The sequence below is a fragment of the Elephas maximus genome, chromosome 5, assembly GCF_024166365.1.
Source record: "Elephas maximus indicus isolate mEleMax1 chromosome 5, mEleMax1 primary haplotype, whole genome shotgun sequence".
Lineage (NCBI taxonomy): Eukaryota > Metazoa > Chordata > Mammalia > Proboscidea > Elephantidae > Elephas > Elephas maximus.
The window spans coordinates 1,704,173-1,729,066 of NC_064823.1; positions in this window are offsets into that span (position 1 = coordinate 1,704,173).

The window sequence follows — 24,894 nt, forward strand, 5'->3', positions numbered from 1 at the left end:
TCTTCTCGATTCACCTCGAATTTGGTGGATTCGGCTGCATTCAGCTCTGTTTGGCTCTATTCAACTCTATTGGACTCTATTCTACTGTACTCGTCTCTACTTCATTCTATTCGATTCTTTCTCTTGGGTTCTGTTCCCTTCTAGTCTAACCCCTCCTACTCTACCCTCCTCTACTCTAATCGATTCGATTCGATTCAATGCCTTTCAAGGCGATTCCATGGGATTTAGGCTCGAATTGGCTTGATTTAGCTCGATTTGGCTTGAATCGGGTCAATTTGGCTCGATTCTGCTCGATTCAGCATCATTAGGCTCGATCCAAACTTATCCGGCCCTGTTCAGCTCTATTCAACTCTTTTCTACTTTATTCGTCTCTATTTGGCTCCATTCGACTCCATTCCACACCATTCTACTCTGTTCGACTCCATTCTACACTATTCTATTCTCTTCTCCCCCACCCTACTCTACTCTAATCTATTCGATTCATGGAGATTTGTCTCATTTCCTCTCCATTCGACTCGATTCAGCTCGAATTGGATCTATTCATCTCTATTCTGCACTACTCGACTCTGACTATTCTACTCTACTCCACTCTACTCCATTCTACTCTTTGTATTCTCTTCTCTTCTACTCTATGCTTCTCTAGTCTATTCCTCTCTGCCCTACCCTATTGAATCCCAGCCTAACCTACACTACTCTAAGCTGTTCTATTGAATTCGATTGCATTCAATTCGACCCGATTTGACACAATTGGACGGGATTCGGTGAGATTTCATGAGATTCGATGGGTTTTGGTGGGATTGGATGGACTTCGACGAGATTCGATGCCATAGGATGCGATTAGGTGCGATTTGGCTCGATCTAGCTTGGCTCATTTTCTGTGTCTCTATTTGGCTCATTCCAGCTCCATTGGGCTCCATTCAGCTCGAATCTGGTCGATTGGACTTGATTGGGCTCGGTTGGGCTCGATTGGGCTCGACTCAGCCCTAGATGTCCCTATTCGGTGCTATTCGGCTCTATTCAACTCTTTCCTAGTCTATTCATCTCGGTTTGACTGCATTTGACTCCATTCCACACCATTCTACGCTCTTCTATTCGACAGAACCCTATCCCGCCCTAGTCTTTCCTCATCTAGTCTCTTCTTTTCGATTCTGTTGTACTGGATTCTCGTTTTCTCTTTTCTCTATTCCATCCTATGCTACTCTACCACACCCTACACGAAACTAACCTATCCTGACTCATCCTCTTCTATTCTATTGGATTCTGTTTTCTCTGTTCTACCGTATGCTACCCTACCTCATGACACCCTACTGTACCATACCCTACTCCATAGGGGTACTCAAGAAGGGTACTAGTTTGGAAAAGGGACTACCTAAGGCAAGGGGACTAGTTCAGGCTACTAGTTAGGGCCACTGTACTAGTTAAGAGTACTAGTTCATGGACGGGTACTAGTTAAGGCTACTAGGAAGGCAAGGTACAAGTGAAGGCTACGACTTCAGGCAAGCGTATTAGTTTAGGCTACTAGTTGATGCAAGGGTACAAGTTCATACTACTCATTAAGGCCAGGGTACTAGTTAAGGTAACTGGTCAAGGCAAGGGTAGTAGTTATGGGTAGCGATAAGGCCAGGGTACTAGTTAAGACTACTAGTTAAGGCCAGGGTACTAGTTGAGGCAAGGGTACTAGTGACGGCCAGGGTACTAGTTAAGGCTGGGCTACTCGTCCATGCAAGGCTACTACTTCAGGGTACTAGTTAAGGCTTGGCTACTTGTTAAGAGGACTAGTAAGGCAAGGGTAGACGTTAAGACTGTTCCCTAAGGCAAGGCGACTAGTTAAGGGTACTAGTTACCACAAGGCTTCTAGTTCAGAATACTAGTTAGGGCCACTGTACTAGTTCAGAGTACTAGTTAAGGCTACTAGTAAGGCAAGGAACGTGTTAAGGCCACTACTTCAGGCAAGAGTACTACTTAAGTCTACTAGTCGATGCAAGGGTACATGTTAATACTACTGGCTCAGTCCAGGTTGCTAGGTAAGGCAACTGGTTAAGGCAAGGGTAGTAGTTATGGGTACTGATAAGGCCAGGCTACCAGTTAAGACTACTAATTAATGCAAGGGTACTAGTTAAGGGTACTTGTTGAGGCCAGGGTAGCCATTAAGACTATTCCTTAAGGCAAGGCTCCTAGTTAAGGGTACTACTTAGGACAAGGCTACCAGTTCAGGATACTAGTTAGGGGCACTGTACTAGTTAAGAGTATGAGTAAAGGCACGGGTGCTCGTTAAGGCTGCTAGTTAAGGCAAGGTACAAATACAGGCCGTTGCTTAAGGGAAGAGTACTAGTTAAGGCTACTAGTTGATGCAAATATACAAGTGAATACTACTAGTTAAGGCCAGGGTACTACTTAAGGAAACTGGTTACGGCAAGGGTAGTAGTTCTGGGTACTGATACGGCCAGGGTACTAGTTCAGACTACTAGTTAATGCGAGGGTACTAGTTAAGGGTACTAGTTGAGGCAAGGCTACTAGTGAAGGCCAGAGTCTTAGTTAAGGCTACTGGAGAAGGCCAGGGTACTAGTGAAGGCAAGGCAACTAGTTAAGGGTACTAGTTTAGAGAAGGCTACTCGTTCAGGATACTAGTCAGGGGCACTGTACTAGTTCAGAGTACTAGCTAAGGCACGAGTACTAGTTCAGGCCACTACTTAAGGCAAGAGTACTAGTTAAGGCTACTAGTTGATGCAAATATACAAGTGAATACTACTAGTTAAGGCCGGGGTACTAGTTAAGGAAACTGGTTACGGCAAGGGTAGTAGTTCTGGGTACTGATACGGCCAGGGTACTAGTTCAGACTACTAGTTAATGCGAGGGTACTAGTTAAGGGTACTAGTTAAGGCTACCAGTGAAGGCCAGGGTCTTAGTTAAGGCTACTGGAGAATGCCAGGGTACTAGTGAAGGCAAGGCTACTAGTTAAGGGTACTAGTTTAGAGAAGGCTACTAGTTCAGGATACTAGTTAGAGGCACTGTACTAGTTCAGAGTACTAGCTAAGGCACGAGTACTAGTTCAGGCCACTACTTAAGGCAAGAGTACTAGTTAAGGCTACTATTGGATGCAAGTTTACAAGTTGATACTTCTAGTTAAGGCCGGGGTACTACTTAAGGCAACTGGTTAAGGCAAGGGTACTAGTTAAGGCAAGGCTACTAGTTAGGGGTAGTAGTTAAGGCTTGGCTACTAGTTAAGGGTACTAGTAAGGCAAGGGCAGACGTTAAGACGATTACTTAAAGCACTGCTACTAGTTCAGGGGACTAATTCAGACAAGGCTACTAGTTCAGGCTACTATTTCAGGCTACTCGTTATGGCCGCTGTACTAGCTAAGAGTACTAGTTAAGGCACAGGTACTAGATAACGATACTAGTTAAGGCAAGGTACAAGTGAAGGCTACTACTGAAGGCAAGACGACTAGTTTAGGCGACCAGTGGATTCAAGGGTAGAAGTCAATACTACTAGTTAAGACCAGGGTACCAGTTAAGGCAGCTGGTTAAGGCCAGGGTAGGACTTATGGGGACTGAGAAGGCCAGGTACTAGTTAAGAGTACTAGCTCATGCTAGGGTGTTAGTTAAGGGTACTAGTTGAGGCAAGGCTACTAGTGAAGGCCAGGGTACTAGTTAAGGCTACTGGTGAAGGCCAGGGTACTAGTTAAGGCAGGGCTACTAGTTCAGGGTACTAGTAAGGCAAGGGTAGACATTAAGACTATTACTTAAGGCAAGGCTACTAGTTAAGGGTACTAGTTCAGACAAGGCTACTAGTTCAGGATACTAGTTAAGGCAAGGGGAGTAGTTCAGATTCAGAATTTAGGGTACTTGTCAAGGCAAGGGTACTCTCCAAGGCTAGTTGTCTAGCCTACTGATCTATACCACTAGTCTGACTAGTCCAGCTGTCTTGTCTAGGCTACTACTCTAGACTTCGCTTGTCTACTCTACTCTAGTCTGCTTTCGTCTACCCTAGTCTACCCTATCCAAAACCACCCTACCCTAACCTTTTCGAATCTATTCAATTGGATTCGATTCAAAGCATTTCAATGGGATTGGACGCGATGATGCTTGAATCGGCTCATTCGGCACCATCAGCTCGATTCAGCTCGATTTGGCTTGAATCGCTTCGATTCAGCTTGTTTCAACTCAATTCGACTTGGTTCAGCCTTATTCGGCTCGATTCGACTCTTTTCTACTCTAGTTTTCTCTATGCAACTCCATTCGACTCGATTCTGCTCTATTCTGTTCTACTCTACCCTACTCTAATCTATTCTAATGGATTCGATTGGACGCTATTCGACGCGACTCATCACGTTTTGTTTCCTTTGGGCTCGATTCGGCTAGAATTGGCTCTATTCAGCTCTATTCTGCACTAGTTCACTCTATTCGACTCTACTCTTCTCTACTTTACTCTGCTCTGCTCTACCGTACTGTGCTATATTCTGTTCCTTCTATTATGTACTGTTCTATTCTGTTCTGTTCTACCCTCCCAGCCGCTCCCCTCCCCTTCTCTAATCTTTGATTCTGTTCGAGTCATCGCATTTTCACGCCATTCGACCCGATTAGGCTTGAATCAGATCAATTCGCTTCGAATCGTTTCGATTGGGCTCCATTTGGCTCCATTCAGCTCCAATGGCATCGATTCTGCTGGATTCTGCTCGATTAGGCCTTCTTTGGCCCTATTCGGCCCAACTATGCTCTATTCGACTCTTTTCTACTCTAGTCGTCTCTAGTCGGCTCCGTTCTAATCCATTCCACACCATTCTGCACTATTCTCCTCTATTCTCGTCTACCCTTCCCTACCCTAATCTATTCGAATGGATTCGATTTGACCCGATTCGAAGCGCTTCAACGCGATTCATCTTGTTTTGTCTCCATTCGCCTCAATTCGGCTATGCTCTGCACTATCTGACTCTTTTCTACTCTATTCTATTCTGCTGGATTCTTTCTGTTCTCTTCTGTTCTCTCCTATTCTGTTGGACTCTGTTCTATCCTACCCTACCCAACCCTACTGCACCCCACCCAAACCCACCCTACTTGAATCGATTTGATTCAATTCGATTCACTTCGACGCGATTGGACAGGATTCGACGGGATTCGACAAGGTCCGAAGGCATTTGACGGGATTCAAAGAGATTAGACGAGATTCCATACGATTCGACGTGATTCAGCAGAATTCTAGGAGATTGGACGCAGTTCGAAGTTATTGGACGTGATGGGGCGTGATTCGTCGTGATTCGACGACATTCGATGCAATCCGATGCGATACGAAGCGATTCGACCCGCTCCGACACAAAACGATGTGATTTGATGCGATTCGACGTGATTCGATGTGATTCGACGCTACTCAGTGACAGTCGGCGTGATTCTGCTTGATTCAGCTCGATGAGGTTCGAATCGGCTCTATATGGCTCCTCTACATCTCTACTCGGCTCCATTCAGCTCTGTTTTCTCTATTCGTCTCTATTCGACTCTATTCGAGTCTATTCGACCCTACTCTTTTCTACTCTATTCTATTCCTTCTATTCTGTCCTAATCTCTTCTAGTCTACTCTACTCTATTCTAGTCCACCCTCCCCTCCCCTTCTCTAATCTAGACGTTTGGATTGGATTGGATGCACTGAACGGGATTCGACGTGATTCGGCTTGAATCAGCTCGATTCGATTCGATTTGGCTCTATTCGGCTCGTTTTGGCTTGAATTGCTTCGATTCTGCTCAATTCGGCCTTTTCGGCCCTATTCTGCTCTATTTGACTCTTCTCTACTCTTTTCGTCTCTATTTGACTCCATTCTACTCCATTCTATTTATTCCACACCATTCTACACTATTCTGCTCTACTCTATCCTACACCACTCTAATTTACTCGAATCCATTAGACGTGATTCCTCTCATTTCGACTCCATTCGGCTCTACTCAGCCGTATTCGAGTCTACCCTATTATACACTAGCCTACTCTATCGTACTCTAGTCTACTCTTCTCTATTTTCTTTATTCTTCCTATTCTACTCTATTCTACCCTACCCTATGCTACCCAACTCTACTCTACTCTAATCCATTGGATTGGATTGGCTTCAACCCATTTGGACACGATTCGGCTCAGTTTGGCTCCATTTAGCTCTGTTCGAATCTATTCTACTCTACTCTGTTTCCCTCTATGCTACTCTAGCCTACTGTTTTCTGTATTCGTTCTGTATTGTTCTGTTCTCTTCTCTTCTGTTTTATTCTATGCTACTCTACTCTATTCCACCCTGCCATACCCGAACCTCCCCTACTCTAATCTGTTCAATTCGATTCCATGAATTTGGACACGATTCAGGTCGAATTGGTTCGATTCATGTCCATTCGGCTCCATTTGGCTCGAAGAGTGTCGATTCAGCTGGATTCGGCTCCATTCGGCTCCATTAGGCTCGATTTGCTGGATTTGGCTCAATTCTGCTCGATTCGGCCCTCTTCGGCCCTCTTCAGCACTATTCGGCTCTTTTCGACTCTTTTCGACTCCATTCGATTGCGTTGCACAGCATTCTACTCCACTCAACGCTATTTTACTCTACCCTACCCTAATTGACTGGAATTGGTTCGAGGGGATTCAACGCGATTTGCCTTGTTTCTTCTCCATTTGGCTCGATTCGACTCTATTCGACTCTGTTCTACTCTACACTATTCTGCTCTGCTCTAACCTTTTGGACTCGATTCTCTTGTATTCTTTTTATTCTCTTTTACTGTGTTCAATTCTATTCTACTCTATTTTAACCAACCCTACTCTAATCTATTCCACTGGATTCGATTCCACGCATTTCGATGCGATTCGGCTCCAATCGGCTCCGTTGCACTCCATTCATCCCTCTTGGGCTCCAATCGGTTCGATTCAGTTCTAATCGGCTCCGTTTCGCCCTGGTCAGCTCTATTCAGCTTGAACAGGCTCTGTTCAACTCTATATGGCTCTACGAGTCTACTCAACTCTATTATCTCTTTTCAACTCCATTCTACACCATTCTACTCCATCCGACTGTATTCTTCTCTAGTCTATTGTCTTGTACTCTACCCTTCTCTAGTCTATTCTAATCGATTCGATTGGATTGGACTCGAATGGATGGGATTCAATGCAATTCAACGGGCTTCGACGCGATCCAGCATGATTCCGCAGGATTCGGCGCCATTCATCTTGATTTCTATCACGTTGGGTCTTTTGGGCTCTATTTTGCTCTAGTCGGCAATATTCAACTCTATTCTTCTAGACTCTGCACTACTCGACCCTATTCTATTCTTTCAGTTCTCTTCGATCCTGTTCTGTTCTACTGCATTTGGTTCTATCCTACTCTACTCTAACTTAGCCTACTGTAATCTGTTCTATTCTATTCAACAGACTTGAACGGGATTCGGCCTGATTCAGGTCCTATCGGCTCGAATCAGCTCCTTTTTGTGCGAATTCAACTCGATTCGGTTTGACTTGGCCCTTTTCCTCTCTATTCGGCTCTTTTCGGCAGGATTTGACTCTATTTGACTCTAGTCTACTCGTCTCTATTCTTTCTGTTCTATTCTAATCTATTCTTTTCTACCCTACCCTACCCTCATCTTACCTGCCCTACACTAAACGATTGGATTGGATTCGACACGTTTCAACGCGATATCGACATGATTCTTCTCGATTCACCTCGAATTTGGTGGATTCGGCTGCATTCAGCTCTGTTTGGCTCTATTCAACTCTATTGGACTCTATTCTACTGTACTCGTCTCTACTTCATTCTATTCGATTCTTTCTCTTGGGTTCTGTTCCCTTCTAGTCTAACCCCTCCTACTCTACCCTCCTCTACTCTAATCGATTCGATTCGATTCAATGCCTTTCAAGGCGATTCCATGGGATTTAGGCTCGAATTGGCTTGATTTAGCTCGATTTGGCTTGAATCGGGTCAATTTGGCTCGATTCTGCTCGATTCAGCATCATTAGGCTCGATCCAAACTTATCCGGCCCTGTTCAGCTCTATTCAACTCTTTTCTACTTTATTCGTCTCTATTTGGCTCCATTCGACTCCATTCCACACCATTCTACTCTGTTCGACTCCATTCTACACTATTCTATTCTCTTCTCCCCCACCCTACTCTACTCTAATCTATTCGATTCATGGAGATTTGTCTCATTTCCTCTCCATTCGACTCGATTCAGCTCGAATTGGATCTATTCATCTCTATTCTGCACTACTCGACTCTGACTATTCTACTCTACTCCACTCTACTCCATTCTACTCTTTGTATTCTCTTCTCTTCTACTCTATGCTTCTCTAGTCTATTCCTCTCTGCCCTACCCTATTGAATCCCAGCCTAACCTACACTACTCTAAGCTGTTCTATTGAATTCGATTGCATTCAATTCGACCCGATTTGACACAATTGGACGGGATTCGGTGAGATTTCATGAGATTCGATGGGTTTTGGTGGGATTGGATGGACTTCGACGAGATTCGATGCCATAGGATGCGATTAGGTGCGATTTGGCTCGATCTAGCTTGGCTCATTTTCTGTGTCTCTATTTGGCTCATTCCAGCTCCATTGGGCTCCATTCAGCTCGAATCTGGTCGATTGGACTTGATTGGGCTCGGTTGGGCTCGATTGGGCTCGACTCAGCCCTAGATGTCCCTATTCGGTGCTATTCGGCTCTATTCAACTCTTTCCTAGTCTATTCATCTCGGTTTGACTGCATTTGACTCCATTCCACACCATTCTACGCTCTTCTATTCGACAGAACCCTATCCCGCCCTAGTCTTTCCTCATCTAGTCTCTTCTTTTCGATTCTGTTGTACTGGATTCTCGTTTTCTCTTTTCTCTATTCCATCCTATGCTACTCTACCACACCCTACACGAAACTAACCTATCCTGACTCATCCTCTTCTATTCTATTGGATTCTGTTTTCTCTGTTCTACCGTATGCTACCCTACCTCATGACACCCTACTGTACCATACCCTACTCCATAGGGGTACTCAAGAAGGGTACTAGTTTGGAAAAGGGACTACCTAAGGCAAGGGGACTAGTTCAGGCTACTAGTTAGGGCCACTGTACTAGTTAAGAGTACTAGTTCATGGACGGGTACTAGTTAAGGCTACTAGGAAGGCAAGGTACAAGTGAAGGCTACGACTTCAGGCAAGCGTATTAGTTTAGGCTACTAGTTGATGCAAGGGTACAAGTTCATACTACTCATTAAGGCCAGGGTACTAGTTAAGGTAACTGGTCAAGGCAAGGGTAGTAGTTATGGGTAGCGATAAGGCCAGGGTACTAGTTAAGACTACTAGTTAAGGCCAGGGTACTAGTTGAGGCAAGGGTACTAGTGACGGCCAGGGTACTAGTTAAGGCTGGGCTACTCGTCCATGCAAGGCTACTACTTCAGGGTACTAGTTAAGGCTTGGCTACTTGTTAAGAGGACTAGTAAGGCAAGGGTAGACGTTAAGACTGTTCCCTAAGGCAAGGTGACTAGTTAAGGGTACTAGTTACCACAAGGCTTCTAGTTCAGAATACTAGTTAGGGCCACTGTACTAGTTCAGAGTACTAGTTAAGGCTACTAGTAAGGCAAGGAACGTGTTAAGGCCACTACTTCAGGCAAGAGTACTACTTAAGTCTACTAGTCGATGCAAGGGTACATGTTAATACTACTGGCTCAGTCCAGGTTGCTAGGTAAGGCAACTGGTTAAGGCAAGGGTAGTAGTTATGGGTACTGATAAGGCCAGGCTACCAGTTAAGACTACTAATTAATGCAAGGGTACTAGTTAAGGGTACTTGTTGAGGCCAGGGTAGCCATTAAGACTATTCCTTAAGGCAAGGCTCCTAGTTAAGGGTACTACTTAGGACAAGGCTACCAGTTCAGGATACTAGTTAGGGGCACTGTACTAGTTAAGAGTATGAGTAAAGGCACGGGTGCTCGTTAAGGCTGCTAGTTAAGGCAAGGTACAAATACAGGCCGTTGCTTAAGGGAAGAGTACTAGTTAAGGCTACTAGTTGATGCAAATATACAAGTGAATACTACTAGTTAAGGCCAGGGTACTACTTAAGGAAACTGGTTACGGCAAGGGTAGTAGTTCTGGGTACTGATACGGCCAGGGTACTAGTTCAGACTACTAGTTAATGCGAGGGTACTAGTTAAGGGTACTAGTTGAGGCAAGGCTACTAGTGAAGGCCAGAGTCTTAGTTAAGGCTACTGGAGAAGGCCAGGGTACTAGTGAAGGCAAGGCAACTAGTTAAGGGTACTAGTTTAGAGAAGGCTACTCGTTCAGGATACTAGTCAGGGGCACTGTACTAGTTCAGAGTACTAGCTAAGGCACGAGTACTAGTTCAGGCCACTACTTAAGGCAAGAGTACTAGTTAAGGCTACTAGTTGATGCAAATATACAAGTGAATACTACTAGTTAAGGCCGGGGTACTAGTTAAGGAAACTGGTTACGGCAAGGGTAGTAGTTCTGGGTACTGATATGGCCAGGGTACTAGTTCAGACTACTAGTTAATGCGAGGGTACTAGTTAAGGGTACTAGTTAAGGCTACCAGTGAAGGCCAGGGTCTTAGTTAAGGCTACTGGAGAAGGCCAGGGTACTAGTGAAGGCAAGGCTACTAGTTAAGGGTACTAGTTTAGAGAAGGCTACTAGTTCAGGATACTAGTTAGAGGCACTGTACTAGTTCAGAGTACTAGCTAAGGCACGAGTACTAGTTCAGGCCACTACTTAAGGCAAGAGTACTAGTTAAGGCTACTATTGGATGCAAGTTTACAAGTTGATACTTCTAGTTAAGGCCGGGGTACTACTTAAGGCAACTGGTTAAGGCAAGGGTACTAGTTAAGGCAAGGCTACTAGTTAGGGGTAGTAGTTAAGGCTTGGCTACTAGTTAAGGGTACTAGTAAGGCAAGGGCAGACGTTAAGACGATTACTTAAAGCACTGCTACTAGTTCAGGGGACTAATTCAGACAAGGCTACTAGTTCAGGCTACTATTTCAGGCTACTCGTTATGGCCGCTGTACTAGCTAAGAGTACTAGTTAAGGCACAGGTACTAGATAACGATACTAGTTAAGGCAAGGTACAAGTGAAGGCTACTACTGAAGGCAAGACGACTAGTTTAGGCGACCAGTGGATTCAAGGGTAGAAGTCAATACTACTAGTTAAGACCAGGGTACCAGTTAAGGCAGCTGGTTAAGGCCAGGGTAGGACTTATGGGGACTGAGAAGGCCAGGTACTAGTTAAGAGTACTAGCTCATGCTAGGGTGTTAGTTAAGGGTACTAGTTGAGGCAAGGCTACTAGTGAAGGCCAGGGTACTAGTTAAGGCTACTGGTGAAGGCCAGGGTACTAGTTAAGGCAGGGCTACTAGTTCAGGGTACTAGTAAGGCAAGGGTAGACATTAAGACTATTACTTAAGGCAAGGCTACTAGTTAAGGGTACTAGTTCAGACAAGGCTACTAGTTCAGGATACTAGTTAAGGCAAGGGGAGTAGTTCAGATTCAGAATTTAGGGTACTTGTCAAGGCAAGGGTACTCTCCAAGGCTAGTTGTCTAGCCTACTGATCTATACCACTAGTCTGACTAGTCCAGCTGTCTTGTCTAGGCTACTACTCTAGACTTCGCTTGTCTACTCTACTCTAGTCTGCTTTCGTCTACCCTAGTCTACCCTATCCAAAACCACCCTACCCTAACCTTTTCGAATCTATTCAATTGGATTCGATTCAAAGCATTTCAATGGGATTGGACGCGATGATGCTTGAATCGGCTCATTCGGCACCATCAGCTCGATTCAGCTCGATTTGGCTTGAATCGCTTCGATTCAGCTTGTTTCAACTCAATTCGACTTGGTTCAGCCTTATTCGGCTCGATTCGACTCTTTTCTACTCTAGTTTTCTCTATGCAACTCCATTCGACTCGATTCTGCTCTATTCTGTTCTACTCTACCCTACTCTAATCTATTCTAATGGATTCGATTGGACGCTATTCGACGCGACTCATCACGTTTTGTTTCCTTTGGGCTCGATTCGGCTAGAATTGGCTCTATTCAGCTCTATTCTGCACTAGTTCACTCTATTCGACTCTACTCTTCTCTACTTTACTCTGCTCTGCTCTACCGTACTGTGCTATATTCTGTTCCTTCTATTATGTACTGTTCTATTCTGTTCTGTTCTACCCTCCCAGCCGCTCCCCTCCCCTTCTCTAATCTTTGATTCTGTTCGAGTCATCGCATTTTCACGCCATTCGACCCGATTAGGCTTGAATCAGATCAATTCGCTTCGAATCGTTTCGATTGGGCTCCATTTGGCTCCATTCAGCTCCAATGGCATCGATTCTGCTGGATTCTGCTCGATTAGGCCTTCTTTGGCCCTATTCGGCCCAACTATGCTCTATTCGACTCTTTTCTACTCTAGTCGTCTCTAGTCGGCTCCGTTCTAATCCATTCCACACCATTCTGCACTATTCTCCTCTATTCTCGTCTACCCTTCCCTACCCTAATCTATTCGAATGGATTCGATTTGACCCGATTCGAAGCGCTTCAACGCGATTCATCTTGTTTTGTCTCCATTCGCCTCAATTCGGCTATGCTCTGCACTATCTGACTCTTTTCTACTCTATTCTATTCTGCTGGATTCTTTCTGTTCTCTTCTGTTCTCTCCTATTCTGTTGGACTCTGTTCTATCCTACCCTACCCAACCCTACTGCACCCCACCCAAACCCACCCTACTTGAATCGATTTGATTCAATTCGATTCACTTCGACGCGATTGGACAGGATTCGACGGGATTCGACAAGGTCCGAAGGCATTTGACGGGATTCAAAGAGATTAGACGAGATTCCATACGATTCGACGTGATTCAGCAGAATTCTAGGAGATTGGACGCAGTTCGAAGTTATTGGACGTGATGGGGCGTGATTCGTCGTGATTCGACGACATTCGATGCAATCCGATGCGATACGAAGCGATTCGACCCGGTCCGACACAAAACGATGTGATTTGATGCGATTCGACGTGATTCGATGTGATTCGACGCTACTCAGTGACAGTCGGCGTGATTCTGCTTGATTCAGCTCGATGAGGTTCGAATCGGCTCTATATGGCTCCTCTACATCTCTACTCGGCTCCATTCAGCTCTGTTTTCTCTATTCGTCTCTATTCGACTCTATTCGAGTCTATTCGACCCTACTCTTTTCTACTCTATTCTATTCCTTCTATTCTGTCCTAATCTCTTCTAGTCTACTCTACTCTATTCTAGTCCACCCTCCCCTCCCCTTCTCTAATCTAGACGTTTGGATTGGATTGGATGCACTGAACGGGATTCGACGTGATTCGGCTTGAATCAGCTCGATTCGATTCGATTTGGCTCTATTCGGCTCGTTTTGGCTTGAATTGCTTCGATTCTGCTCAATTCGGCCTTTTCGGCCCTATTCTGCTCTATTTGACTCTTCTCTACTCTTTTCGTCTCTATTTGACTCCATTCTACTCCATTCTATTTATTCCACACCATTCTACACTATTCTGCTCTACTCTATCCTACACCACTCTAATTTACTCGAATCCATTAGACGTGATTCCTCTCATTTCGACTCCATTCGGCTCTACTCAGCCGTATTCGAGTCTACCCTATTATACACTAGCCTACTCTATCGTACTCTAGTCTACTCTTCTCTATTTTCTTTATTCTTCCTATTCTACTCTATTCTACCCTACCCTATGCTACCCAACTCTACTCTACTCTAATCCATTGGATTGGATTGGCTTCAACCCATTTGGACACGATTCGGCTCAGTTTGGCTCCATTTAGCTCTGTTCGAATCTATTCTACTCTACTCTGTTTCCCTCTATGCTACTCTAGCCTACTGTTTTCTGTATTCGTTCTGTATTGTTCTGTTCTCTTCTCTTCTGTTTTATTCTATGCTACTCTACTCTATTCCACCCTGCCATACCCGAACCTCCCCTACTCTAATCTGTTCAATTCGATTCCATGAATTTGGACACGATTCAGGTCGAATTGGTTCGATTCATGTCCATTCGGCTCCATTTGGCTCGAAGAGTGTCGATTCAGCTGGATTCGGCTCCATTCGGCTCCATTAGGCTCGATTTGCTGGATTTGGCTCAATTCTGCTCGATTCGGCCCTCTTCGGCCCTCTTCAGCACTATTCGGCTCTTTTCGACTCTTTTCGACTCCATTCGATTGCGTTGCACAGCATTCTACTCCACTCAACGCTATTTTACTCTACCCTACCCTAATTGACTGGAATTGGTTCGAGGGGATTCAACGCGATTTGCCTTGTTTCTTCTCCATTTGGCTCGATTCGACTCTATTCGACTCTGTTCTACTCTACACTATTCTGCTCTGCTCTAACCTTTTGGACTCGATTCTCTTGTATTCTTTTTATTCTCTTTTACTGTGTTCAATTCTATTCTACTCTATTTTAACCAACCCTACTCTAATCTATTCCACTGGATTCGATTCCACGCATTTCGATGCGATTCGGCTCCAATCGGCTCCGTTGCACTCCATTCATCCCTCTTGGGCTCCGATCGGTTCGATTCAGTTCTAATCGGCTCCGTTTCGCCCTGGTCAGCTCTATTCAGCTTGAACAGGCTCTGTTCAACTCTATATGGCTCTACGAGTCTACTCAACTCTATTATCTCTTTTCAACTCCATTCTACACCATTCTACTCCATCCGACTGTATTCTTCTCTAGTCTATTGTCTTGTACTCTACCCTTCTCTAGTCTATTCTAATCGATTCGATTGGATTGGACTCGAATGGATGGGATTCAATGCAATTCAACGGGCTTCGACGCGATCCAGCATGATTCCGCGGGATTCGGCGCCATTCATCTTGATTTCTATCACGTTGGGTCTTTTGGGCTCTATTTTGCTCTAGTCGGCAATATTCAACTCTATTCTTCTAGACTCTGCACTACTCGACCCTATTCTATTCTTTCAGTTCTCTTCGATCCTGTTCTGTTCTACTGCATTTGGTTCTATCCTACTCTACTCTAACTTAGCCTACTGTAATCTGTTCTATTCTATTCAACAGACTTGAACGGGATTCGGCCTGATTCAGGTCCTATCGGCTCGAATCAGCTCCTTTTTGTGCGAATTCAACTCGATTCGGTTTGACTTGGCCCTTTTCCTCTCTATTCGGCTCTTTTCGGCAGGATTTGACTCTATTTGACTCTAGTCTACTCGTCTCTATTCTTTCTGTTCTATTCTAATCTATTCTTTTCTACCCTACCCTACCCTCATCTTACCTGCCCTACACTAAACGATTGGATTGGATTCGACACGTTTCAACGCGATATCGACATGATTCTTCTCGATTCACCTCGAATTTGGTGGATTCGGCTGCATTCAGCTCTGTTTGGCTCTATTCAACTCTATTGGACTCTATTCTACTGTACTCGTCTCTACTTCATTCTATTCGATTCTTTCTCTTGGGTTCTGTTCCCTTCTAGTCTAACCCCTCCTACTCTACCCTCCTCTACTCTAATCGATTCGATTCGATTCAATGCCTTTCAAGGCGATTCCATGGGATTTAGGCTCGAATTGGCTTGATTTAGCTCGATTTGGCTTGAATCGGGTCAATTTGGCTCGATTCTGCTCGATTCAGCATCATTAGGCTCGATCCAAACTTATCCGGCCCTGTTCAGCTCTATTCAACTCTTTTCTACTTTATTCGTCTCTATTTGGCTCCATTCGACTCCATTCCACACCATTCTACTCTGTTCGACTCCATTCTACACTATTCTATTCTCTTCTCCCCCACCCTACTCTACTCTAATCTATTCGATTCATGGAGATTTGTCTCATTTCCTCTCCATTCGACTCGATTCAGCTCGAATTGGATCTATTCATCTCTATTCTGCACTACTCGACTCTGACTATTCTACTCTACTCCACTCTACTCCATTCTACTCTTTGTATTCTCTTCTCTTCTACTCTATGCTTCTCTAGTCTATTCCTCTCTGCCCTACCCTATTGAATCCCAGCCTAACCTACACTACTCTAAGCTGTTCTATTGAATTCGATTGCATTCAATTCGACCCGATTTGACACAATTGGACGGGATTCGGTGAGATTTCATGAGATTCGATGGGTTTTGGTGGGATTGGATGGACTTCGACGAGATTCGATGCCATAGGATGCGATTAGGTGCGATTTGGCTCGATCTAGCTTGGCTCATTTTCTGTGTCTCTATTTGGCTCATTCCAGCTCCATTGGGCTCCATTCAGCTCGAATCTGGTCGATTGGACTTGATTGGGCTCGGTTGGGCTCGATTGGGCTCGACTCAGCCCTAGATGTCCCTATTCGGTGCTATTCGGCTCTATTCAACTCTTTCCTAGTCTATTCATCTCGGTTTGACTGCATTTGACTCCATTCCACACCATTCTACGCTCTTCTATTCGACAGAACCCTATCCCGCCCTAGTCTTTCCTCATCTAGTCTCTTCTTTTCGATTCTGTTGTACTGGATTCTCGTTTTCTCTTTTCTCTATTCCATCCTATGCTACTCTACCACACCCTACACGAAACTAACCTATCCTGACTCATCCTCTTCTATTCTATTGGATTCTGTTTTCTCTGTTCTACCGTATGCTACCCTACCTCATGACACCCTACTGTACCATACCCTACTCCATAGGGGTACTCAAGAAGGGTACTAGTTTGGAAAAGGGACTACCTAAGGCAAGGGGACTAGTTCAGGCTACTAGTTAGGGCCACTGTACTAGTTAAGAGTACTAGTTCATGGACGGGTACTAGTTAAGGCTACTAGGAAGGCAAGGTACAAGTGAAGGCTACGACTTCAGGCAAGCGTATTAGTTTAGGCTACTAGTTGATGCAAGGGTACAAGTTCATACTACTCATTAAGGCCAGGGTACTAGTTAAGGCAACTGGTCAAGGCAAGGGTAGTAGTTATGGGTAGCGATAAGGCCAGGGTACTAGTTAAGACTACTAGTTAAGGCCAGGGTACTAGTTGAGGCAAGGGTACTAGTGACGGCCAGGGTACTAGTTAAGGCTGGGCTACTCGTCCATGCAAGGCTACTACTTCAGGGTACTAGTTAAGGCTTGGCTACTTGTTAAGAGGACTAGTAAGGCAAGGGTAGACGTTAAGACTGTTCCCTAAGGCAAGGCGACTAGTTAAGGGTACTAGTTACCACAAGGCTTCTAGTTCAGAATACTAGTTAGGGCCACTGTACTAGTTCAGAGTACTAGTTAAGGCTACTAGTAAGGCAAGGAACGTGTTAAGGCCACTACTTCAGGCAAGAGTACTACTTAAGTCTACTAGTCGATGCAAGGGTACATGTTAATACTACTGGCTCAGTCCAGGTTGCTAGGTAAGGCAACTGGTTAAGGCAAGGGTAGTAGTTATGGGTACTGATAAGGCCAGGCTACCAGTTAAGACTACTAATTAATGCAAGGGTACTAGTTAAGGGTACTTGTTGAGGCCAGGGTAGCCATTAAGACTATTCCTTAAGGCAAGGCTCCTAGTTAAGGGTACTACTTAGGACAAGGCTACCAGTTCAAGATACTAGTTAGGGGCACTGTACTAGTTAAGAGTATGAGTAAAGGCACGGGTGCTAGTTAAGGCTGCTAGTTAAGGCAAGGTACAAATACAGGCCGTTGCTTAAGGGAAGAGTACTAGTTAAGGCTACTAGTTGATGCAAATATACAAGTGAATAGTACTAGTTAAGGCCAGGGTACTACTTAAGGAAACTGGTTACGGCAAGGGTAGTAGTTCTGGGTACTGATACGGCCAGGGTACTAGTTCAGACTACTAGTTAATGCGAGGGTACTAGTTAAGGGTACTAGTTGAGGCAAGGCTACTAGTGAAGGCCAGAGTCTTAGTTAAGGCTACTGGAGAAGGCCAGGGTACTAGTGAAGGCAAGGCAACTAGTTAAGGGTACTAGTTTAGAGAAGGCTACTCGTTCAGGATACTAGTCAGGGGCACTGTACTAGTTCAGAGTACTAGCTAAGGCACGAGTACTAGTTCAGGCCACTACTTAAGGCAAGAGTACTAGTTAAGGCTATTAGTTGATGCAAATATACAAGTGAATACTACTAGTTAACGCCGGGGTACTAGTTAAGGAAACTGGTTACGGCAAGGGTAGTAGTTCTGGGTACTGATACGGCCAGGGTACTAGTTCAGACTACTAGTTAATGCGAGGGTACTAGTTAAGGGTACTAGTTAAGGCTACCAGTGAAGGCCAGGGTCTTAGTTAAGGCTTCTGGAGAAGGCCAGGGTACTAGTGAAGGCAAGGCTACTAGTTAAGGGTACTAGTTTAGAGAAGGCTACTAGTTCAGGATACTAGTTAGAGGCACTGTACTAGTTCAGAGTACTAGCTAAGGCACGAGTACTAGTTCAGGCCACTACTTAAGGCAAGAGTACTAGTTAAGGCTACTATTGGATGCAAGTTTACAAGTTGATACTTCTAGTTAAGGCCGGGGTACTACTTAAGGCAACTGGTTAAGGCAAGGGTACTAGTTAAGGCAAGGCTACTAGTTAGGGGTAGTAGTTAAGGCTTGGCTACTAGTTAAGGGTACTAGTAAGGCAAGGGCAGACGTTAAGACGATTACTTAAAGCAAGGCTACTAGTTCAGGGGACTAATTCAGACAAGGCTACTAGTTCAGGCTACTATTTCAGGCTACTCGTTATGGCCGCTGTACTAGCTAAGAGTACTAGTTAAGGCACAGGTACTAGATAACGATACTAGTTAAGGCAAGGTACAAGTGAAGGCTACTACTGAAGGCAAGACGACTAGTTTAGGCGACCAGTGGATTCAAGGGTAGAAGTCAATACTACTAGTTAAGACCAGGGTACCAGTTAAGGCAGCTGGTTAAGGCCAGGGTAGGACTTATGGGGACTGAGAAGGCCAGGTACTAGTTAAGAGTACTAGCTCATGCTAGGGTGTTAGTTAAGGGTACTAGTTGAGGCAAGGCTACTAGTGAAGGCCAGGGTACTAGTTAAGGCTACTGGTGAAGGCCAGGGTACTAGTTAAGGCAGGGCTACTAGTTCAGGGTACTAGTAAGGCAAGGGTAGACATTAAGACTATTACTTAAGGCAAGGCTACTAGTTAAGGGTACTAGTTCAGACAAGGCTACTAGTTCAGGATACTAGTTAAGGCAAGGGGAGTAGTTCAGATTCAGAATTTAGGGTACTTGTCAAGGCAAGGGTACTCTCCAAGGCTAGTTGTCTAGCCTACTGATCTATACCACTAGTCTGACTAGTCCAGCTGTCTTGTCTAGGCTACTACTCTAGACTTCGCTTGTCTACTCTACTCTAGTCTGCTTTCGTCTACCCTAGTCTACCCTATCCAAAACCACCCTACCCTAACCTTTTCGAATCTATTCAATTGGATTCGATTCAAAGCATTTCAATGGGATTGGACGCGATGATGCTTGAATCGGCTCATTCGGCACCATCAGCTCGATTCAGCTCGATTTGGCTTGAATCGCTTCGATTCAGCTTGTTTCAACTCAATTCGACTTGGTTCAGCCTTATTCGGCTCGATTCGACTCTTTTCTACTCTAGTTTTCTCTATGCAACTCCATTCGACTCGATTCTGCTCTATTCTGTTCTACTCTACCCTACTCTAATCTATTCTAATGGATTCGATTGGACGCTATTCGACGCGACTCATCACGTTTTGTTTCCTTTGGGCTCGATTCGGCTAGAATTGGCTCTATTCAGCTCTATTCTGCACTAGTTCACTCTATTCGACTCTACTCTTCTCTACTTTACTCTGCTCTGCTCTACCGTACTGTGCTATATTCTGTTCCTTCTATTATGTACTGTTCTATTCTGTTCTGTTCTACCCTCCCAGCCGCTCCCCTCCCCTTCTCTAATCTTTGATTCTGTTCGAGTCATCGCATTTTCACGCCATTCGACCCGATTAGGCTTGAATCAGATCAATTCGCTTCGAATCGTTTCGATTGGGCTCCATTTGGCTCCATTCAGCTCCAATGGCATCGATTCTGCTGGATTCTGCTCGATTAGGCCTTCTTTGGCCCTATTCGGCCCAACTATGCTCTATTCGACTCTTTTCTACTCTAGTCGTCTCTAGTCGGCTCCGTTCTAATCCATTCCACACCATTCTGCACTATTCTCCTCTATTCTCGTCTACCCTTCCCTACCCTAATCTATTCGAATGGATTCGATTTGACCCGATTCGAAGCGCTTCAACGCGATTCATCTTGTTTTGTCTCCATTCGCCTCAATTCGGCTATGCTCTGCACTATCTGACTCTTTTCTACTCTGTTCTATTCTGCTGGATTCTTTCTGTTCTCTTCTGTTCTCTCCTATTCTGTTGGACTCTGTTCTATCCTACCCTACCCAACCCTACTGCACCCCACCCAAACCCACCCTACTTGAATCGATTTGATTCAATTCGATTCACTTCGACGCGATTGGACAGGATTCGATGGGATTCGACAAGGTCCGAAGGCATTTGACGGGATTCAAAGAGATTAGACGAGATTCCATACGATTCGACGTGATTCAGCAGAATTCTAGGAGATTGGACGCAGTTCGAAGTTATTGGACGTGATGGGGCGTGATTCGTCGTGATTCGACGACATTCGATGCAATCCGATGCGATACGAAGCGATTCGACCCGGTCCGACACAAAACGATGTGATTTGATGCGATTCGACGTGATTCGATGTGATTCGACGCTACTCAGTGACAGTCGGCGTGATTCTGCTTGATTCAGCTCGATGAGGTTCGAATCGGCTCTATATGGCTCCTCTACGTCTCTACTCGGCTCCATTCAGCTCTGTTTTCTCTATTCGTCTCTATTCGACTCTATTCGAGTCTATTCGACCCTACTCTTTTCTACTCTATTCTATTCCTTCTATTCTGTCCTAATCTCTTCTAGTCTACTCTACTCTATTCTATTCCACCCTCCCCTCCCCTTCTCTAATCTAGACGTTTGGATTGGATTGGATGCACTGAACGGGATTCGACGTGATTCGGCTTGAATCAGCTCGATTCGATTCGATTTGGCTCTATTCGGCTCGTTTTGGCTTGAATTGCTTCGATTCTGCTCAATTCGGCCTTTTCGGCCCTATTCTGCTCTATTCGACTCTTCTCTACTCTTTTCGTCTCTATTTGACTCCATTCTACTCCATTCTATTTATTCCACACCATTCTACACTATTCTGCTCTACTCTATCCTACACCACTCTAATTTACTCGAATCCATTAGACGTGATTCCTCTCATTTCGACTCCATTCGGCTCTACTCAGCCGTATTCGAGTCTACCCTATTATACACTAGCCTACTCTATCGTACTCTAGTCTACTCTTCTCTATTTTCTTTATTCTTCCTATTCTACTCTATTCTACCCTACCCTATGCTACCCAACTCTACTCTACTCTAATCCATTGGATTGGATTGGCTTCAACCCATTTGGACACGATTCGGCTCAGTTTGGCTCCATTTAGCTCTGTTCGAATCTATTCTACTCTACTCTGTTTCCCTCTACGCTACTCTAGCCTACTGTTTTCTGTATTCGTTCTGTACTGTTCTGTTCTCTTCTCTTCTGTTTTATTCTATGCTACTCTACTCTATTCCACCCTGCCATACCCGAACCTCCCCTACTCTAATCTGTTCAATTCGATTCCATGAATTTGGACACGATTCAGGTCGAATTGGTTCGATTCATGTCCATTCGGCTCCATTTGGCTCGAAGAGTGTCGATTCAGCTGGATTCGGCTCCATTCGGCTCCATTAGGCTCGATTTGCTGGATTTGGCTCAATTCTGCTCGATTCGGCCCTCTTCGGCCCTCTTCAGCACTATTCGGCTCTTTTCGACTCTTTTCGACTCCATCCGATTGCGTTGCACAGCATTCTACTCCACTCAACGCTATTTTACTCTACCCTACCCTAATTGACTGGAATTGGTTCGAGGGGATTCAACGCGATTTGCCTTGTTTCTTCTCCATTTGGCTCGATTCGACTCTATTCGACTCTGTTCTACTCTACACTATTCTGCTCTGCTCTAACCTTTTGGACTCGATTCTCTTGTATTCTTTTTATTCTCTTTTACTGTGTTCAATTCTATTCTACTCTATTTTAACCAACCCTACTCTAATCTATTCCACTGGATTCGATTCCACGCATTTCGATGCGATTCGGCTCCAATCGGCTCCGTTGCACTCCATTCATCCCTCTTGGGCTCCGATCGGTTCGATTCAGTTCTAATCGGCTCCGTTTCGCCCTGGTCAGCTCTATTCAGCTTGAACAGGCTCTGTTCAACTCTATATGGCTCTACGAGTCTACTCAACTCTATTATCTCTTTTCAACTCCATTCTACACCATTCTACTCCATCCGACTGTATTCTTCTCTAGTCTATTGTCTTGTACTCTACCCTTCTCTAGTCTATTCTAATCGATTCGATTGGATTGGACTCGAATGGATGGGATTCAATGCAATTCAACGGGCTTCGACGCGATCCAGCATGATTCCGCGGGATTCGGCGCCATTCATCTTGATTTCTATCACGTTGGGTCTTTTGGGCTCTATTTTGCTCTAGTCGGCAATATTCAACTCTATTCTTCTAGACTCTGCACTACTCGACCCTATTCTATTCTTTCAGTTCTCTTCGATCCTGTTCTGTTCTACTGCATTTGGTTCTATCCTACTCTACTCTAACTTAGCCTACTGTAATCTGTTCTATTCTATTCAACAGACTTGAACGGGATTCGGCCTGATTCAGGTCCTATCGGCTCGAATCAGCTCCTTTTTGTGCGAATTCAACTCGATTCGGTTTGACTTGGCCCTTTTCCTCTCTATTCGGCTCTTTTCGGCAGGATTTGACTCTATTTGACTCTAGTCTACTCGTCTCTATTCTTTCTGTTCTATTCTAATCTATTCTTTTCTACCCTACCCTACCCTCATCTTACCTGCCCTACACTAAACGATTGGATTGGATTCGACACGTTTCAACGCGATATCGACATGATTCTTCTCGATTCACCTCGAATTTGGTGGATTCGGCTGCATTCAGCTCTGTTTGGCTCTATTCAACTCTATTGGACTCTATTCTACTGTACTCGTCTCTACTTCATTCTATTCGATTCTTTCTCTTGGGTTCTGTTCCCTTCTAGTCTAACCCCTCCTACTCTACCCTCCTCTACTCTAATCGATTCGATTCGATTCAATGCCTTTCAAGGCGATTCCATGGGATTTAGGCTCGAATTGGCTTGATTTAGCTCGATTTGGCTTGAATCGGGTCAATTTGGCTCGATTCTGCTCGATTCAGCATCATTAGGCTCGATCCAAACTTATCCGGCCCTGTTCAGCTCTATTCAACTCTTTTCTACTTTATTCGTCTCTATTTGGCTCCATTCGACTCCATTCCACACCATTCTACTCTGTTCGACTCCATTCTACACTATTCTATTCTCTTCTCCCCCACCCTACTCTACTCTAATCTATTCGATTCATGGAGATTTGTCTCATTTCCTCTCCATTCGACTCGATTCAGCTCGAATTGGATCTATTCATCTCTATTCTGCACTACTCGACTCTGACTATTCTACTCTACTCCACTCTACTCCATTCTACTCTTTGTATTCTCTTCTCTTCTACTCTATGCTTCTCTAGTCTATTCCTCTCTGCCCTACCCTATTGAATCCCAGCCTAACCTACACTACTCTAAGCTGTTCTATTGAATTCGATTGCATTCAATTCGACCCGATTTGACACAATTGGACGGGATTCGGTGAGATTTCATGAGATTCGATGGGTTTTGGTGGGATTGGATGGACTTCGACGAGATTCGATGCCATAGGATGCGATTAGGTGCGATTTGGCTCGATCTAGCTTGGCTCATTTTCTGTGTCTCTATTTGGCTCATTCCAGCTCCATTGGGCTCCATTCAGCTCGAATCTGGTCGATTGGACTTGATTGGGCTCGGTTGGGCTCGATTGGGCTCGACTCAGCCCTAGATGTCCCTATTCGGTGCTATTCGGCTCTATTCAACTCTTTCCTAGTCTATTCATCTCGGTTTGACTGCATTTGACTCCATTCCACACCATTCTACGCTCTTCTATTCGACAGAACCCTATCCCGCCCTAGTCTTTCCTCATCTAGTCTCTTCTTTTCGATTCTGTTGTACTGGATTCTCGTTTTCTCTTTTCTCTATTCCATCCTATGCTACTCTACCACACCCTACACGAAACTAACCTATCCTGACTCATCCTCTTCTATTCTATTGGATTCTGTTTTCTCTGTTCTACCGTATGCTACCCTACCTCATGACACCCTACTGTACCATACCCTACTCCATAGGGGTACTCAAGAAGGGTACTAGTTTGGAAAAGGGACTACCTAAGGCAAGGGGACTAGTTCAGGCTACTAGTTAGGGCCACTGTACTAGTTAAGAGTACTAGTTCATGGACGGGTACTAGTTAAGGCTACTAGGAAGGCAAGGTACAAGTGAAGGCTACGACTTCAGGCAAGCGTATTAGTTTAGGCTACTAGTTGATGCAAGGGTACAAGTTCATACTACTCATTAAGGCCAGGGTACTAGTGAAGGCAACTGGTCAAGGCAAGGGTAGTAGTTATGGGTAGCGATAAGGCCAGGGTACTAGTTAAGACTACTAGTTAAGGCCAGGGTACTAGTTGAGGCAAGGGTACTAGTGACGGCCAGGGTACTAGTTAAGGCTGGGCTACTCGTCCATGCAAGGCTACTACTTCAGGGTACTAGTTAAGGCTTGGCTACTTGTTAAGAGGACTAGTAAGGCAAGGGTAGACGTTAAGACTGTTCCCTAAGGCAAGGCGACTAGTTAAGGGTACTAGTTACCACAAGGCTTCTAGTTCAGAATACTAGTTAGGGCCACTGTACTAGTTCAGAGTACTAGTTAAGGCTACTAGTAAGGCAAGGAACG